This window comes from Gossypium hirsutum, chromosome A09 (assembly GCF_007990345.1).
Source record: "Gossypium hirsutum isolate 1008001.06 chromosome A09, Gossypium_hirsutum_v2.1, whole genome shotgun sequence".
NCBI lineage: Eukaryota > Viridiplantae > Streptophyta > Magnoliopsida > Malvales > Malvaceae > Gossypium > Gossypium hirsutum.
In genome coordinates this window covers 29,689,486-29,710,298 of record NC_053432.1, presented here as the reverse complement: position 1 = coordinate 29,710,298, position 20,813 = coordinate 29,689,486, and the positions used below count along the sequence as shown (strand labels likewise).

The following is a 20,813-nucleotide window of genomic DNA, read 5'->3' as shown; positions in this document are numbered from 1 at the left end:
ATTTTACCAAAAATTGTGTAAGTTGAATTAAATTTCAAATAAAATATGTAATTAAATTTTATTGAGTCTATTTTCACATAAAAGAAACAGGGGAAGCAAAAAAATTCCATATTATGTGATATTTGAATTCTTGTGAGACAGTGTCTGAATGAATTCGAGATCCCCTATTCTGACTTGGAAAAATTGTTAAAAATTATAGAAAAATAATTTTGGGTATAATTTATATGCCTAGAATCTTGGATGAGTATAATTTTAATAAAAACAAATTATAACATCATCCGAGTTTTTTACTATGAGATAAATAAATTTTAGTGAAGAAAGGTCGAAGCTGTTAAACTGCAAAATAGGGGAGATTTTGAATAATAAAATGTACTTATTGGCTGGACTAAAAATTCTGAAAATTTTATGGTAGAAATATATATGAGTGTAGTTTTTGGTAAAATTTACAGATCTTAATTTGGAGTTCGTAACTCTAAATATTAATGATTAAGTGACTATTACTCAAGAAAATAGCTTAACCAGAACATGTGTAAATGTACAAATGAGTTAGTTTTATTGTGGGAAGCATGTTAGTAAATTGCTTATTATTATTTCATGTGAGCTTACTAAGCATAAAGCTTACCCCCCTCCTTCCCATTTCTTTTAGTGTTTTCAGGTTAGCTCAGGGTTGGAGACCGTCGGAGGCAGCATACACTATCAAGCCAACACCTTGACAGTATAAACACATATGCTAGATTTATCAAGTGAGTGGCATGTATAGGGACCTAATTTTATAACATGTGTTATTATTATTTGGCCAAATATATTGGTCTTTAGTGAGCTAATGATTCTAACTTATAAATCGAGCTATTTATGTTATGTTTGATATTGGTGATGTGCATATGCTTGGTTGTCATGCATGGTTGGTAATAAGTTGTTTAAGTTGTTTAATTGATGAATTAAGTTTAGTAACACTTCATGCTTGACTCCGGCGATGGTCTCGGGTACGGGGGCGTTACATTTAGTGGTATCAGAGCTAGGTTTAGTCGGTTCTTGGACTAATCTAGCATGTGTAAAAGTCCAACTATACATGTTACCAATCCGTGATAGTGTGATGTCTCCCGACGCGTATGAGAGCCAGTTTGTTTAGACAAAGGTACTCTCCAACCGAGATACACCGACCATGTTGAATGTGATGCTAAAATATTCGAGTAAAGTATAGTCATGACGAACTAAAACTTGGAAAGGTACGAATGAGGATTCATGAAATGCGTACATGGTGAAATGAGTTTATCCATGATTAATAGATAATTCCATGATGTATATGATCAATTTATTTGAACAAATGCATGTGTTTGAGTAACTTATCAAAAATATTGATAAGATGAATATTCATGTATATTGGTTGGGATGATTATGATTGGTAAGCTCGTATAACTTGAGTAAATGTATTAAATTGCTTGGATTGATATATATAATTGAATGATATGTATATGATGATGTGTAAGATTAAAGTTTAGACTGTGATATACTTATCCATGTTTGTTTGGCCCTTATATGATATTATGTGCTTGACTTGTCTAATTTAATGAATGAATAAGTAATATTATCTAGGAAACATTGAAATACATGTATAAGTACTCTTGTTTAAATGAGATAACTAAAAAGTGAGTGTAAAATCAATATGAATGTTAGTTCCTCGAAATGAATGACATGATTGAAATATGATTGCTATGATGAAAACTGTGTTACATTTGTATATGAGAGTTGAATCAAAGGCCCTACGACCCCTCCCCCTTACCAAAGTGGTGTTTTATAAGGGAAATTCCTGAGATTTATGTTGAATGAGTTTCCAAGTGAGAAACCAAAGAGTTCAATGATGGAATGGTTATAAGTATGATCAGAGATTGAGAATGGGTTGATAAGTACATACATGAGCTAGAAAGATATCAGATTGACCGAAAGATTGTTTAATTTTCGCAACATCGCAGTTAGCGGAAAAGTTAGTTTTGGTAAAACGATCTATCCTGGTATGATGTCAAGAAATGTATTGATTGAAATTCCACCATGAACTGGTTTTCTTAGTGAAGGGAATATTATGGAATTTGGGATGGTAGAAATAGTTAAAAGAATAATGTTCGAAATAAAGAAATGTTCCCTGATCTTAACGTTAGATGAATATGTTGTTAGTCTAATTGAATTATAATCTACATGGTTCTGTTTTTCTCTGGTATTTTGTTATATTCCGCCTGTTGGGAATCAATGAGAAATTGTGTATGGTGCCATGATTCTATTTCTACCGATCATTGCTCTGATTGATTTTATATATATACGAGAAGCATATAGTTCCGGTTGTATTTGTTGTCAGTGGTTTGGAATGATGTTACTCTGGATTTCTTTTCTTTGAAAAAAAAACTATTGGGGACTTTCATATTTTTATGAGTCTGGTTCTCGGTCTTATGATGCAGTGCTATAAATTGGATTCTCGTATCATGGATTTCTTTATCTTGGATTTCTTTATTCTTGGCTTCTCTGTTTTAGATTTCTCTATCTTGGTTTTTCTGGATATTTTATCTTGTAACTTGTTGATCATGGCTTGCATTTAGAGCATGACCTTCAGCTTGTAATTGATGTATATAAATAACAAATATGACTATACCTCTGAATTGATCCTGATAATGTGGTGAATTTTCAAGTCCCAATGTGTATGGTGAATTTCCTTTTTCAAATAAGTTAATCAGAGTTAATGTATTCAGTTGAGGTAACAGTATTACTTATGCTAATGAATTGGTTATGGTCTTCGATTAGCATGATGAGTGAATTTGGAATGATGTATGTTTAATCGTTCTGTTGACTAGAAGAGAGAATTTCTTGAAATATCAATTACGGATGAATAAGGTCGACTTGATTGTTCAATCTGTATGGAGTATATGTCTAGAACTTAATGAAATGTGCATACTTGAGAATAAGAAGATCTGATATCGATAATATGAAAATAATCTGGGTATAAAAAAATGCTGAAACGACCATTGTTTATCTTTGAGTACAAATTCTTGAAATGTTGAAAGTTTAAAGATGTATAGCAAGAATCATCAGAATTATTTTTGCCGTCTGGGAATTAGAATGGAAATAGAAAAGGTTAGTATGGATTTTCTTGTCTGAGTCGTTCCTGTCCTTGAAAGAAGAAAGTAATATGTAGTTTTGTTAAACGTTATGAGATATGCAAATTATACTGGTATACCCAAATGTCTACTCACTAGATTTATAGGATTTCAAGTCTTTATGAATGTTAGATATCATGGAATTTTAATCTCCACTAATCGGATTGAGATCCGAGTTTCATATCATGATTTCTTTGGAAAGCCAGAAGAGGCTTGAAATAGAAAGTAACTGAGGGTTGAATTGACAAAAAATTGGACAGTGTGAAATTATAAAGAATATGAGGCCGAGATGAATTGACTAGTTTTGCTATTTGAATCAGAAAAGATTCTGGTGCGAATGTATATGTAACATAATGGTATGGATCAGACTTTTGAGTACATAAGCTTTTTAGTAGAGATTAAGTTTCAGAAAAAATATTATAAAGTGAATACCACTTACGACTTTTGTTTGTAAAATTTAAAGAGAGAGGTAGTAAAGGTTTAGCCTGAGTGAAAGTTCTTTAACATCGATTATAGGAATGAGGAATCCAATTGAAAAACCAAAACCACTTTTTTTGGTAAGATTTTCGGGGACGAAAATCCCTCAAGGGGGGGAGAAATGTAACATCTTGATTTTGGGCTTAGTCGGAATAGTGGTTTCAGGATCATAAATTTGATGAGGAAAATTTTATTTTTATTATATTTTTATGGTCTACGATTTCATGGAATGATTTCGTGAAAATTTCGTTCAAAATTTTCGACCTTTGGGCACTCAATTTGGTCAAAAGGACTAAATTGTAAAAAGTGCAAAAGTTGAGTTTTACATGTTAAAAGTGTTTAATTGTTATGGGTTTTTAAATAAAAGGTCCTTAAATGGTAATTAGACCATTTTGAAGTTTGTGGACAAAAATTGGACATGGATTGAATTTTTTTGAAAGTTTAGTAGTAAGGGCATTTTCGTCATTTGTATATTAAATGAAATAAAATGGGAAAAATAACATAAAATGGTCATCTTCTCCATATGGAGACCGAAATTAGCATGGGGGAAGTCATGGCTAGGGTTTTCAAGCTTTCCAAGCTCAATAGTAAGTCCGTTCTAGCCTCGTTTTTCAAGTTCTTTACGTTTTTGGAATCCCGGTAACTTAATTAAGCTTATGCTAACAATAATTCAACCTAGGGTTCGTATTTGGAAAAATACCCATAGGTGAAATTTGTGTATTTTGGTGTTTTATGATAGAATATGAGGTTTTATATTATGTTAGACAACTTGTGCTACTCGGTTTTAAGTGAAAACGAGTAAAAGGGCTTAATCGGTAAAAATACCTAATAGTCATAAGTGCATGTTAGAGTGAGAATTTGATGTTTTCATAGAAGAGAAAAATGATCAGGATGTCATAAACATAAGAATAAGGGATGAATTTTAATTCCCGAGCCTAGGGGAAAAAGTGTAATTATGCAAAAGTTTAGGGGCAAAATGGTAATTTTGCCAAAGTTTGTATTAAAGGCTATTTTGATGAATGTATGTATTAAATAAATTAATTTGGTATTATAGATCAAGAGAAACGAGATTCAAGTCGTGATCGAGGGAAAAACAAAGTTTACAAGGAATAAGCCCGATTGCTAATATTTTCTATCGAGGTAAGTTCGTATGATAATAATAATGCAATGTTATGTTTGAATTATATTTCTTACTATTATTGCATATATTGTATGATTTAATATATTGGAAAAGTTGATGGAATGATGTTTATGATGTGGAAATATGACATGAAAGAATGTTACATGAAGTGCAAGAAAATGATGATACATGACAAGTGATATATGAAATATGTGATTTATGTTATGTAAATTCTTAAAAGCTGATTTTATATTTGATTTGTGTCTTTTTATACTATGAATGGACAATTGGTACTATGGATAGTGAGATCGACACTTCGAGTAAGTTCGTATATAAATAATCTATCGATTCTTTTTATGTTAATATATTTTGATATCATATGAAATGTGGGCCGCCTATCAAATGATTATTTGATGTAAATTACGAATTTAAATTGATTACGGACAATTTAGTAAAATGTTGAAAAGTGAGGAATTTCCCGGTTGAACCTTCAGAATAGAAACGATACCAATGAGCTATTGTGAGGTCACGGTGTAGTACTAAGTGCAGGCTACTACGTGTACCAGATAATTGGTCGCATGTGTAGTACTAAGTGCAGGCTACTATGCGTAGCTGATAACTTCGATCACGTGTGTAGTAATAAGTGCAGGCTACTACGTGTATCAGATGGTTAGGTCACGTGTGTAGTACTAAGTGCAGGCTATTACGTGTACCAGATAATTGGTCGCATGTGTAGTACTAAGTGCAGGCTACTATGCGTACCAGATAGCTTCAGCTACAAGTGTGGAAATGAGAAAATGTGCAGGCAATTGTGTATCTATTATTATTCCGATGAGTTCAACGGGAAATCGATTAAGTGAAAATAAATGTGAAAGTGATTATGTGATGAACAAGTGCAAGTATATGTTTATTTGAATTTATGAGCAATATGCTCGATATTTGAGTGAACCTCGGTAAAATGGAAGGGATTAAGTGAAATTGTTCAAAAGTGAAATTTAGTAGTAAAACAGTGTTGGACAGCAACAGTGCTGGACAGCAACAGTGCATGAATTTGAAATTTTACCAAAAATTGTGTAAGTTGAATTAAATTTAAAATAAAATATGTAATTAAATTTTATTGAGTCTATTTTCACATAAAAGAAACAGGGGAAGCAAAAAAATTCCATATTATGTGATATTTGAATTCTTGTGAGACAGTATCTGAATGAATTCGAGATCCCCTGTTCTGACTTGGAAAAATTGTTAAAAATTATAGAAAAATAATTTTGGGGTATAATTTATATGCCTAGAATCTTAAATGAGTCTACTTTTAATAAAAACAAATGAGAACATCATTAGAGTTTTTTACTAGGAGATAAATAAATTTTAGTGAAGAAAGGTCGAAGCTTTTAAACAGCAAAATAGGGGATATTTTGAATAATAAAATGTACTTATTGGATGGACTAAAAATTCTGAAAATTTTATGGTAGAAAGATATATGAGTCTAGTTTTTGGGAAAATTTACGGATCTTAATTTGGAGTTCCATAACTCTAAATATAAATGATTTAGTGACTATTATGCAAGAAAACAACTTTACCAGAACACGTGTAAATGTACAAATGAGTTAGTTTTATTGTGGGAAGCATGTTAGTAAATTGCTTATTATTATTTCATGTGAGCTTACTAAGCGTAAAGCTTACCCCCCTCCTTTCCATTTCTTTTAGTGTTGTCAGGTTAGCTCAGGGTTGGAGACCGTTGGAGGCAGCATCACCCTATCAAGCCAACACATTGACAGTATAAACACATATGCTAGATTTATCAAGTGAGTGGCATGTATAGGGACCTAATTTTATAACATGTTTTATTATTATTTGGCCAAATATATTGGTCTTTAGTGAGCTAATGATTCTGAGTTATAAATCTAGCTATTTATGTTATGTTTGATATTGGTGATGTGCATATGCTTGGTTGTCATGCATGGTTGGTAATAAGTTGTTTAAGTTGTTTAATTGATGAATTAAGTTTAGTAACACTTCGTGCTTGACTCCGGCGATGGTCTCGGGTACGAGGGCATTACAGAAATAATTAGCCGTGCTCGGATTCGAGGTAAGTTTGTATGATGAAATAAGCATGTTGTTAATGTTGTTGTTATTTATGGCTGAAATCTAAATTGGTATGTAAATTTAGTTGTGATGAATTATATGTTTGCGATAGTAAGTGCATATGCAAATAATGTGGTGTTGTAGCATGTTTTTAATGTTTTGATATTATGTGATAGATGTTTTCTTGTTATTATGAGTTATATACTTATTGGTTGTTATGAAAGCAGAAATGATAATTGGCTGTTACATACAACATCACGAGCAAGTATGACAAAGTATGCCATTTGCAAGTGAGGAAAATCCCTTTTGTACTTTAGGAATAGTCTAGGATATAAGTGACATGTCACTAGGAATTTAGAAATCCGAGCTCAATTAGTTGGTTCGGGTTCGTGATATGTATGAGGCATTCGAGCTCGTTGACTTGGTTCAAGTTCATTATGGATGCAATACATGTAATTGGGTTCTGGGCAACGGTCTTGTGTAAGCAGCCCATGTAGCTACACCTTGACCGATAGCTTATATGAGCAAGCCTGTGAGTAGCTCCTTCGTGAGTGTTACTTGTTATGTGGTAGCTTTAGCTACATATGTATATGTGGCACTTATGTGCGAATTTCCACATATCCAATAGTATTCCAAGTGTTCAACAAGTAATACAATGGATGATTTAAGGAAAGTCTCGAGGAGGACATGTTACGAAAGGTATGGTTGTATACTGTACTACGAATGGCACAGGCATGTACACTAAGCTTATGATTATTGAGACTTTAAATGTTGAGACATGGTTGAGCTAAGATGTATGGATTATGATCATGAATTTTGTTGCAATATCATGCTAACTTACATTGTGTAATTGAACATGGAATCCATGAAACCGTGAGTTCATGATTAGTTGAAAGATGAACTTATGATAGTTGTCATCATATTGCACTAAAATAGTTTTGGACAGCAGCAATAGTCCAACTTTGAAAATCCACCAAAAATTGTGGAAATCGAATTAGAGACTAAATAAGATATAAATTAAAGCTTATTGAGTCTAGTTTCACATAGAGGAAAATATGTAAGAAAAAGAATCTCATATTATGAGATACTTGAATGTTTGTGTGACAGAGTCAGAGTGATTTCGGGCTCCCCTATCTTAAATTTGGAAAATCACTAAAAATTGTACAAAATTAATTATGGATTAGAATTTATATGAATAAATTTTTAATGAGTCTATTTTCAAGAGAAATAGTCTAGAACACCAGCCGGATCCCGTACTAAGAAATAATAAATTTTTAGTAAAGAAAGGTCGAAGCTGTCAAACAGCAGAATAGAGGTAACTTTAAAGAATAAACTATGCCTATTGGCTAGATGAAAAATTCTGAAAATTTTATGGTAAGAAGATGTAGGAGTCTAGTTTTAGGAAAAACTAGAAGATCTTAATTTGGAGTTTTTTAGCTCAAGATATTAATAATTTAGTGACTATGACTGGAGTAGACAGCTTGACTGGAATATGAGCAAATAGTGGAATTGTGTGCAATTTCACTTGTGTTACCATGAGAACATGTTGATATAATTGCTTATTATTTTCATATGGACTTACTAAGCTATAAAGCTTACTCCCTCCTTCCATTTCTTTAATGTTGACAAGTTAGCTCGGGGTTGGAGATCGTCAGAGGCAGCATCACACTATTAAGCTATCACTTTCGGGGTATTGATGAATCTTAAACGTCTTCAAGTGAGTGGCATGTATAGGGACTTAGTTATTGATATGCATTTTTATGATTTGGCTAAGATGTTAGCTTATATTAGTTCATTGTATTTAGCCATGAGATGTGGCTTATGACGGTTATGGCTTGTAAGCCTATTTATCCAAGCTATGTATTGATGCCTTGTGATGTGGTCATGTGATTATATTTGTTTGATATGAATGGTTAGTATTACGATATGTATACTTGATGAATGTCTTATAACCAAACGAAGTGGTTATAATCAGAGAATAAAAGTATGATATGGAAATAAGTCAATAATGCTTGAACATGAAATTGGTATGGGATGACTTAGGCAAGCATGGTATAAGTGTATAAGTGATGATCAAAATGACATGTTCAATTGATTATGAATTGGTGTGTTTAGAATTGGTATAAAATGAGTAAGCAATACACATGTATGATGACATATGAATATTGCAATTGAGTCTTAATGGAGGGTGTTTAATCATTTACTTGATGTTACATTATATGTGTCTATAATGTATCTAAGTATGTGAGGAATTAATGGTGACAAAAGGCTTGGAAAATAGCTTAAGTGCTAGCCACATGAGCAGAAACACGACCATGTGCCTCAACCGTGTAGAGGGCACGGCCTAGCACATGGGGGTGTGGCCTGGCCTTGTGGTTTAATTTATTTTGCTGACATCATAAACAGAGAGCTACATGGCCTGAGGATAGGGGCGTGTTGGAGACACACGGGCATGTCCCTATGTCTACATCGGTGTGTGACCCTATTTCATGAAAATTTTTCTAAGTTTTCCCAAAACTTTCTAAAGTTCTCGGTTTAGTCCCAAAACGCCTTTAATGCATGCTTAGAGCCTCAGTAGATCGTGTAAGGGACATTATGCATGTGATTGAATGTTTTTAATTTAAATGAATATTTATGGCCCGATTTTATGAAATTGTGTACTTTTAAGTCCGGTAAACCTCGAACCCTGTCCCAGAGTTGGATACGGGTAAGGGGTGTTACATATCGAAGATATGAAATGGTGAGAAATAGATACGTATCAGTCCAGGTATGTACGAAAATTATATGAGTATTAAATCTATGAAAGTTGTGAGTTCACGATTACTTATGTGATTGAATATATGTTAACCTTATGATTTAATGATTTTGTAGTATATTATGTTCATAATACTTGATTTGGTGAATGGATGATGAGCATTTCTTATTAATTATACGAGCTTACTAAGCTTTATAGCTTACTCTATTTACTTTTCCGTGTTTCATAGTGATTATTGAAGCTAGCTCAGATTAGGAGTCGTCGGAGATTGCATCACACTATCAAGCTTTCATTTTGGTTTTTTTGAACTTATGTATTTGGTTATATGGCATGTATAGGAGTTATGGTCATTTTGGTATATGTGTTAGTAATGAATTTAGCCATTTGAGTTGGCTTGTAAATGATGAATGGTTTATTTTGTGTATAGCCATGTGATTTAGCTTATTTTGGCAAGTTTGGTGATGTATGTATATATATGAAAAAGGCCTTCTGATATGTTGTGTATAATTGTCATTTATATGCTTCTTGTGAATTGATATTTGGAGTATCAAATGGTTGAATTTGAGATTGGCATGTTTGTGGTTTTAGGTAAAGTGATGCATAATTGAAAGTGACCAAATTGATGATTTGAGTTTGTGGATTTGGTATGTTTTGAATTTGGAAAATATGATGTAACGAGTCATATAGTTCTTGGTATGGAATTAGTATGAATTAGGCTTGGTTGAGATTTGTTTGAATGCCTATTTATGCCATGTTATATGCCTTTTGGTTTGGTATAGGTGAATGCAATTTAGGTGAGAAAGATGGCTTGTAATAGCCTATTTTTGTCCACACGGGTAGAGACACGGGTGTGTGTTTCAACCGTGTGTGACTTATGGTCAGGTGACACGGCCGTGTGTCCCCTGGTGTTTAATTACAAATCAAGTTAGTATGCTTCACATGGCCCAGCACATGGGCGTCTGACTTGGTTGTGTGGCATAAGTCAGTATACCCTATAGGTTTGGCACGGCCTAGCACACGGCCTGACACATGGGTGTGTGAGGCCATTTCAAAGGCCGCACGGGCTGGTCACATGGGCATGTGGTTGGCCGTGTGACCCAAGTTAGGGAGTTAACGGGGTTGGACACGGGCTAGAACACAGCCATGTGATCCCATTTCGAATGTCCCACGGCCTGTGACACGGGCGTGTCTTTGGCCATGTGAGACACACGACCGGGCCACACGGACGTGTGTCCCCTATATTTTGAAAAATTTTCTAAGTGTTCCAAAAATTTCCTGGATTATCAGTTTAGTCCCAAACCACTCCTAATGCATGATTTGGGCCTCGTAGGCTCGTATTAGGGACAATATGAATGATTGTAAATGATTTATATTTGGAATGGAAAAATTGTATGTGAATGTAGGTTTATTTGTGTAATAAGCCTGGTAATGCTCCATAACCCTATTCCGGCAATGAACAAGGGTGAGGGGTGTTATAGTTAAACAAAAGACAAATGAATTAAGTTGAATGATGTAATTATTCTAGCATATTCATGTTACTGATTGTTGAAGTTTGTGTTGTTGCTGCTAAATTTATCTCATGCGTTTTAGCTAATTATCATAATTAGATTAGAATTGCATTTGGGATCATTATGCATCTAGTTAATTATTCTTGACATCCATTACTTAAAATATTTAGTTTTTATCACAACCTTGTGAACTTGAATTTTATAATTAATTGATTAACATATGTAGTCCCGGTGGAGATGATAACTCTTTTACTTACTACTTGATAACAACTGTGTAGACTTGCACAAACCTACACGTTACAAGTTTTTGGCACCGTTGCCAGGGACTGTTTCCTTAATCATTTTTTTTGTGAAATTATTCTTTGCAATTTGGTTTTTTATTTTATTTTTATTTTACTCCTAAATTTAGTAATTAATTCTCTATTTTCAAGAGTTTATGAGTATAGATCAAATTATAAATTTATTACCGGTAGACCCTTAAATTGAGTGGACATTTAGACAAAGAAGATGTGAATGATTAGCCTAGAGACAAACAAAAATGGACCTTGGAATCAAAATGATGGACAAGGAAATGGAGCGAATCATATGCGCAATCCCATCCTTATTGCTGATGATAGGGATCGTGCCATAAGACAGTACGTTGTGCCACTCTTTAATGAGTTAAATTCAGGAATTAGGAGGCTAGATATCGAGGTACCCTAATTTGAATTGAAGCCTGTAATATTTCATATGCTTCAAGTGGTGGGGAAGTTCAATGGACTGCGCATGAAAGATCTACACTTTCACTTTCAATTATTCATGGAGGTGAGTGATTCATTTAAAATAACCAGTGTGACTGAAGATGTATTGAGGTAGAAGTTGTTTCCATACTCGTTACGAGATCAAGCATGACCATGGCTCAATTTGTTGCCACCTAGCTCAATTTCTACTTAGCAGGAATTAGCAGAAAGATTTATGGTTAAGTATTTCCCACCTAGAAAAAACACCAAGTTGCAAAATGAGATCACCACCTTCCAGTAATTGGATGATGAGTCATTGTATGAGGCATAGAAGAGATTCAAAGAATTACTTCATAAGTGTCCTCATCATGGGATTCCACATTGCATCAAGTTAGAGATATTTTATAATGGTCTCAACATACATACAAGGTTAGTGGTAGTTGCTTCTGCGAATAGTGCTCTGTTGTCGAAGTCTTATAACAAGGCTTACGAAATCATCGAGAGGATTGCTAGTAACAACTATCAATGACCAACAAATCTAGTAGAGTTAAGAAGATGTGTAGCCATAATTCATAAAGTCAATGCCCTCACTTCACTCTTAGCTCAAGTATCGTATATCTCTTCAATGTTGAAACAGTTTACCACTAATGGTGTGAGTAATTTTACAGCTCAAACAACGATTCAGCTCAATGTAGTTTCCTACATATATTGTGGGGATGGCCACTCTTTTCAAAATTGTCTATCAAACTTTGAGATAATTTATCACGTAGGAAATGAACGCTAAAATAGAAGTGGAGAAGGAGCACAGTCCAACTCCTATAATCCTTCATGGTGAAACCATCCAAAGTTTTCCTGGAGCAATCGAAGAAATGGGCCGAACAACACCTATATGTAAAATAGACCAAGTCAATCCCAAGGGTTTAATCAGCAAGTTCCTAAACCACCTCAAGTTAAATCATTCAACAATTTAGAGAACTTGTTAAAGGTATACATGGCAAAAAATAATGCCTAAATCTAGTGTCAATCAACAACATTGAAAAATTTGGAGAACCAAATAGGTCAGTTAGCTATGGAAGTTCGTAACTAACCGTAAGGAGCCTTGCTAAGCGATACAGAAAATCCAAGAGATTTGGGTAAGGAACATTGCAAGGTAGTTGCCTTACAAAGTGGTATGTAACAACCCTTACCCATATTCGACGCCGAAACAAGGTACGAGGCATTATCGAACTTAAACGTAAACAAACATACAAAACTGAAACATAAATTTCTGTTCAAAATAAAAAAAATTCAGATACATTCAAATCGTCCCTATAATGAGCCTACGAGGCCCAAAACATACTTTGGAAGTGGTTAGGGACTAAAACGAGAACTTTAGAAAATTTCATAACATTTAGAAAATTTTTCATCAAATAAGGGCCACACGCTCGTGTGGCTTAGGACACGCCCGTGTAAGCAGGCCGTGTGCTCACACATGCCGTGCCCAGACTCCATGTAACTCTTTGTTTGTCATCCATGAATAAAGTGAAGTCACACGACCAAGGAACACGCCCGTGCGCTTAGGCCGTGTGGTCGATTTCATTTTCCTAATTTTTCATAAAATAGGTGTAGACTTCACACGGCCAGGGCACATGCCCGTGTTTGAGGCCGTGTCGTCCTCACGGCTGAATACACACCCTTACCTCTGCCTGTGTGCTTGATACTGAGCATTCTTTTTTGCAACAATTAAGGTGCAGGGGACACACACCGGATCACACGCCCATGGGGCAAGCCGTGTGTTACACATGGCTTAGACACATGCCCATGTGTCTACCCGTGTGGACAAAAATAAGGCTATTTACCAAGCCTTTTTGCCACCCTTCCATGCACAACCAAGGTATCCAAGCATGTACATTCAACTCAATCAGCCGTAAACAAGGTATCCACACATCATTCACATACTATCATCTACCACGTACAACCATCACATGCTATTCAACTTAAACCATACAAATTTACACATCCATGAAAGGCATCATCATATGCATATACTTAAACCAATATTAGCCAATTTCAATGGTCGTCTACAAAATGAATTATCAACCAACATAAGCCAACACATTTGGCCAAATCAACTATGACATATAACAAAAACACCAAGTCCCTATACATGTCATAACTCAAAATGTTAAAATCATTGGTACCCAAAATAATAAGTTTATAGTGTGACTGGATCTCCAACAATCTTCGATCCCCGAGCTAGCCTAGTGACACTATAAAATAAGGAAAAAGAAAAGGAGTAAGCTTTAAATCTTAGTAAGTTCCTATGAAAATAATAAACATCATAAACACATATTTATCATGCAATTAACATGAAGTGAATTAACATATACATCATTACAAATCTCATAGCCCAACTTGGCATGGATATTATTAAAACCTTAATATCATAACTTGCACAATCATAACCTTATCGAGGGATTCATCACCCATCGAACTTATTAAGCATAAGTTTTATGTACATACCTGCACCATCTTACAACATTCCAAGGTCTTTCGCAACATTAACATTCCCGTACAATTCCCGTTGAACCACTTGGAATACTAAAGGATACTCAGGAAATCTCACACTCATAGCACCATACCAATGCCATATCCCAGATATGGCCTTACATAGGATCTCATATCGATGCCAATAGCCCAACTATGGTCTTACATGAAGTCTCATATCAATGCCATATCCCAGATATGGTCTTACATGTAATCTCAAATACCCCTAATGTCATGACATTTGTATCCTATCTATTCCTAAGGTTCAACCACGATTTCTCTTTTCTCAAACTTTGTCAATTACATCCAAGGGTTCAGTCATAATTCATACAATATTAAAGCAATTAAAGCATAATTAATAACGCATTATTTACATACGAACTTATCTCGGTACAAAAATAGTGGAAATGGACCTAACCGTCAAAGACTTTGTTTTTCCCTGCTCTAGGTCCGAACCTCATTTCTCTTGATCTATAATAGAAATCTAACTCACTTATTAACCACATTACTCAATTCAGTCCAAAAATCACACTATGGTAAAATTACATTTTTGCCCTTAAATTTTGATATATTTACATTTTAGTCCCTAGGCTCGTAAAATGAAATCTATTCAATTCCATCATGACCCAAGCCTAGCTGGACCTCTTTCACGCTTATAACAACTCACATTTTTTATTTAATCACACTTTTACACACATTTTGAAATCTTTTTACAAACAGGTCATTTTGACATTTTCATCAAAAATCATCTAGCAAAAGTTGTTTATCTAACATTAAACTTGCATAATCTACCGTTAGACATCAAAATACACAAATATCTAACATGGGTCAAACCCTAGACCTCAATCATCTCTCAAATTAATGGTTGAAATAGATAGATTAGGTTACAAGGATCTCAAGAACATAACAATCATTAAAAACGGGGCTAGAACGGACTTACAATCGAGGTTGGAAGATGAATAAACCTAGCTATAATTCCCCTTTGAAAATTTCGGCCAAGGGCAGAAGATGAGCAAAATTTGGCTTTTAATTTGATTTTTTATTCATTTATTAGCCAAATGACCAAAATGCCCCTAACTTAAAACATGAAATTCCTTTTACCTCATGTCTATTTTTGTCCACTAACTTAACAAATGGTCTAATTACCACCTAAGGACCTTAAATTTAAAATTTCATAACAATTAGACACCTCTAGCATGTAGAACTCAACTTTTACACTCTTTACAATTTATTCCTTTTTGCTAAATTGAGTGCTTAAATGTCAAAATTTTCGAATGAAATTTTCACAAAATCATTTTATAAAGCTGTAGACCATGAAAATGTAATAAAAACAAGTTTTCCTATGTCAAATTCTTGGTGCCAAAACCACTATTCCGACTAGCCCCAAAATCAGGCTATTACAACTCTTCCCCTTTAGAGATTTTCGTCCCCGAAAATCTTACTAGAAAATAGGTTCAGGTACTGTTTTCTCATAGCCTCTTCGGGTTCCTACATAGCCTCTTCAACACCATGTCTTTGCCACAAAACTTTCACTAGAGGTATACTTTTATTTCTCAACTGTTTAACCTCTCGAGCTAATATCTTAATCGGTTCTTCACCGTACGTCATATCCGGTCGAATCTCAATCTCTGTCACAAAAATCACATGTGAAAGATCAGAACGATATCGTCGCAACATTAACACATGAAATACATTATGAATCCTTTCCAATTTTTTCGATAAAGCTAACAAATATGCCATTGGCCCTATTCTTTCAATAACTTCATACAACCCAATGAAACGTGGACTTAACTTGCCTTTACGACCAAATCTAAGGATTTTCTTCCACAGTGATACTTTCAAAAATACTTTATCAACAACTTGAAACTCAATCTCATTTCTTTTCAAGTCTGCATATGACTTATGTCGATCTGAAGCTGCTTTCAAGAAATCACGGATTACCTTTACTTTTTCTTCGGTTTCTCTGACCAAATCAACCCCATGAATCTGTTTCTCACTACGCTAGTCCAATACAAAGGTGTCCGTCACTTGCGGCCATACAATGCCTCATAAGGTGCCATTTTTATACTCGATTGAAAATTGTTGTTATAGGAAAATTCGAACAATGGTAGATATTTTTCCTAACTACCCTCGAATTCCAGAACACAACATCGGAGCATATCTTCAAGTACTTGAATTGTTCTTTCGGACTGACCATCGGTTTGTGGATGAAATGCGGTACTAAAGTTCAACTTCGTACCTAAAGCCTCTTGCAACTTCTTCCAAAATCTCAAACTGAACCTCAGATCTCTATCTGAAATAATACATACAGGTACTTCGTGCAGTCATATAATCTCCGAAATATACAATTCAGCTAGCTTATTAAGTGAATAATCAGTACGTACCGGTATAAAATGAGCCGATTTTGTCAATCTATCAACCACAACCCATACAATATCTTTATTTTCAGAGTTAAAGGAAAATCTGTTACAAAATCCATCGTAATCCTATCATTTTTCCACTCGGGTACCATCACTGGCTGAAGTAAACCCGAAGGCACTTGGTGTTCTGCTTTCACTTGTTGACAAATCAAACATTTTGAAACAAACTTTGAAATATCTTGTTTCATACCAGACCACCAATACAATTTCTTCAAATCATTATACATTTTCGTATTACCCGGATGCACAGATAGACAACCATTATGCACTTCATTAAGAATTTTCTAAATAAGTTCATCATTTTTCTCTACCTCGAACATCAAAAAATCATCGGATCCGACATGAAATTTTGAATCACTACCCGATTCACAATGAACTCTTTTGACATGCAAATCACTGTCACATTTTTCAGCTTCACAAATTTGTTGAAAAAATAATGGTCTAGCTCTCAACTCGGCTAGTATCGAACCATTATCAGACAAGGTCAACCGTGGATTCATCACTCTCAAAGAAAACAAAGACTTTCTACTCAATGCATCTGCGACTACATTGGCTCATACTCGGGTGATAGTCAATCACTAGATCATAATCCTTTAGTAACTCGAGCCATCTTTGTTGCCGCAAGTTTAAATCCTTCTGAGTCATCAAGTATTTTAAACTCTTATAATCGAAAAAGATATGACATTTCTCACCGTACAAATGGTGTCTCCAATTTTCAGAGCAAACACAATAGCAGCTAATTCAAAATCATGCGTCAGATAATTTTTCTCGTGCGGTTTTAACTGTCTCTAGGCATAGGCTATCACTTTTCCCTCTTGCATCAACACACATCCTAATCCATTCAATGACGCATCGCTATAAATCACAAGCCCCTTTCCCGATTCAAGTTGCACTAGAACTGGTGCCTTAGTCAATAGTGCCTTCAACTTCTCAAAACTTTGCTGACATTTTTTAGACCATTCAAACTTAACATTTTTTTGCAACAACTTGGTCATAGGAATAGCAATCATCGAAAATCCTTTAATAAACCGTCGATAATAACTGACTAGGCCCAAAAAGCTTCTGAATTCAGATACATTCCTTGACGGCTTCCAATCAATAGTTGCTGAAATTTTACTTGGATCAACCCAAATACCATCACCCGTAACAATATGTCCCAACAATCTGACCTCTCAGAGCCAAAACTCACTTTTACTGAATTTAATTAATAATTTCTTATCTCTCAAAGTATACAAAATAGTTTTCAAGTGATCGGCATGCTCGAACTTATCTTGAGAATAAATCAAAATATCATCAATAAACACAACCACAAACTTGTCCAAATATGGTCAATCCATAATAAAAGCAGCAGGTGTATTAGTTAATCCGAAAGGCATAACAAGAAATTCATAGTGTCTGTACCTTTTTCTGAAAGCAGTTTTTGGCACATCCGACTCTTTAACTCTCAGCTGATAGTAGCCAGATCTTAAATTAATCTTCGATAATGCCGTTGCTCCTTTCAATTGATCAAATAGGTCATCTATCCTTAGTAAAGGATACTTGTTCTTTATATTCACCTTGTTGAGCTGCCAATAATCGATACAAAGTCTCATAGATCCGTCTTTCTTCTTTACAAATAACACTAGAGCACCCCAGGGAGAATAACTCGGTCTCGCAAAACCCTTATCTATCAGCTCTTGCAACTGAGCTTTCAATTCTTTCAACTCAGTTGGAGTCATTCTATAAGGAGCAATAGATATCGGTGAAGTACCAGGGACTAAATCAATACCAAACTCAACTTCTCTAACTAGAGGTAACCCAGGAAACTCTTCCGGAAACACCTCCGGATATTCGTAAACAATCGGCACTGATTCAATTTTCAATTCAGATTCTTTTGTATTCAACACATAAGCAAGGTAAGCTTCATAGCCCTTTCTTACATATCTTTGGATAGTGATCGAAGAGATTACAGCAGGTAGCTCACCCGAATCATCTGAATCAATTTGAAGAATTTCACCATTTTCACATTTTAGTTCAATAATCTTTCTTTTACAGTTTACCACAGCATCATGCAATGTCAACCAATCCATAACCAAAATAACATCGAAATCATCAAATGGCAACCATATTAAATCAGCCAAAAAATAATGACCTCGAATCATCAAGGGACAATTCTTGCAAACTCTATCAACTAACACATGTTTACCTAAAGGGTTTGACACTCTAGTCACAAACTCAATAAACTCAACAGGCAAGCTCTTACTAGCTGCCAATTTCACACAAACATAAGAATGAGCCTATCCAGGATCAACTAATGCAACTACATTAGTATTTTAGAGAGAAAAAGTACCAATGATAACATCGAGATATATCGCTTTTTCGTGAGCACAGATAGCATAGCCTCTAGTAGGTGCTCAAGCTTCGAATCTCACAGCGGTGTCTTTCATCACACCTTTACTACTAGCTTCATTCCCGGTATTACTCGGTGGCCTACCCCTATTAACAGTATTACTAGGCCTCGCACTCTGAAATTTTTCTTTCTCAACCCTTTCGGGGCAATCTCGGATAAAATACTCTTGAGAGCCAAACTTGAAGCAAGCCTGGACATTATTCCTACACTCGTCGGGATGTCTCCTCCCACAATGCTGACATTTAGGTTTGTTTGACTTTACATTACCCACACTTGCCATGGAAGTGGCTTGAGGTTTAAAACTCGAATGTTGCTTCTCACAATCTCTACGTGAATACCTAGCTGAAACATTCGAACAAGAATACATTTCTTTAGATTTCTTGGACTGAGATGGAAATGACTTACTCATCAATCTTTTTCTCGGATCTCTAGCTTCAAGATCAGCTTTCCTCTTCTCTTTGTTCAACTCTTTGGCCTTCCAAGCGTGTTCAACCAATACCACAAGTTCTTTCAGCTCTAAGATTCCAACTAACACACAAATATCCTTATTCAATCCATCCTCAAATACCTTGCACATAATAGCTTCGGTTGAAACACACTCTTGAGTGTATTTAATAAGTCTGACGAGTTCTCGCTCATACTCGGTCACTGTCATACGACCCAGTTTCAGCTCAAGAAAATCCTTATGTTTCTGATCGATGAACTGTTGGCTAATATACTTCTTTCGGAATTCCTCTTGAAAGAATTCTCATGTAACCCTTTCTCTTGGTACCACTGATACCAATGTATTCCACTAATGATACGCAGAATATCCCAGAAGTGAGATAACACACTTTAAACACACATCCGGTATGCAGGACAGCTCATCAAATACCCTGATAGAGTTTTCGAGCCAAAACTCTGCTCTTTTGGGATCATCATCCGCATTAGCTCTAAAATCTTCAGTCTCATGCTTTCGGACCTTATTAACCAGGGGCTTGTTCATTCTTACAAATTTCACCCCTTATTGGGCTACGGGAACCGGTCGAGGAGTAGGTGGGGGTAGAGGAGGTTGGGCATTCAGATTTGTTTGAACAAATTTCGTATACCACTCATTCATCATGTGGAGAAATGCTTCCCTGCCTCCTTCTCCCTAACAACTGTAGGAGGTCTACTATCTGACGGCGCTGCCCCTAGAGTGGAAACCGGTGCATTACTTTCGACTTCATCAGCCTCAGCTCGATTGGGATCCATTACTATATGAAAACACAATTCGAAATTGTCAGGAGTCATCACACTATCACAGTTCATTTATGGCATGTATCGCTAGAATCTTACTCATTCTACGTTAGTCCTAGAATCGACTAAACTGTAGCTCTGATATCATTAAATGTAACACCTCTTACCTGTATTCGGTGCCTGAATAGGGTACGAGGCATTACTGAACTTAAACTTAAACAAAAATACAAAATAGAAACATAAATTTTCGTTCAAATTTAAAACTTTTCACATGCATTCAAATCATCCCTATAACGAGCTTACGAGGCCAAAACATACTTTGGAAATGGTTCAGGACTAAACTGAGAACTTTAGAAAATTTCACAACATTTAGAAAAAATTTTATGAATAGGCCTTGGGACACGCCAGTGTGAGCAGGCCGTGTGGTCACACACGCCTGTGCCCAGACCCCATGTAACT

General features: G+C 35.2%; 1 non-coding gene across 1 annotated transcript; it reads right to left on the bottom strand.

Annotated features, from left to right (window-relative positions):
• Positions 1 to 12,070: 12,070 nt before the first annotated feature.
• Positions 12,071 to 12,176, bottom strand: LOC121206832 (small nucleolar RNA R71). The gene has a single exon (XR_005902005.1). It is a non-coding gene; the product is annotated as a small nucleolar RNA R71 (small nucleolar RNA).
• Positions 12,177 to 20,813: the final 8,637 nt, after the last annotated feature.